The sequence below is a fragment of the Penaeus monodon genome, chromosome 32 (genome assembly GCF_015228065.2).
Source record: "Penaeus monodon isolate SGIC_2016 chromosome 32, NSTDA_Pmon_1, whole genome shotgun sequence".
In the NCBI taxonomy this organism is placed as follows: Eukaryota; Metazoa; Arthropoda; class Malacostraca; order Decapoda; family Penaeidae; genus Penaeus; species Penaeus monodon.
Window position 1 is genome coordinate 37,006,699 of NC_051417.1, and position 293 is coordinate 37,006,991.

Sequence of the window (293 nt, forward strand, 5' to 3'; positions counted from 1 at the left end):
ACATAAGCGTGCTTTCATTATTCGCAAAGCATTTTAGAAGACCAGTCGATCAAAAGAAAGTGAAAGTTGCACAAGCAGGATGTGTTCGCTGAGAATCTATTTCCTTGGCAACTGAGCAAACCGGTCTTTTCCACGTGTGTTTGTAATATTCGAGCTTCTTTGTCGTCATCAGTGGTTTGTTTATAGAACATTTTGGTTGTATTAAATCTAAATACACAGTTAGTAGCGACATGTATCATTACTCCGACAGTTTCATTATATTTATCATAATAGTCGATACATTTCAAGTAAAG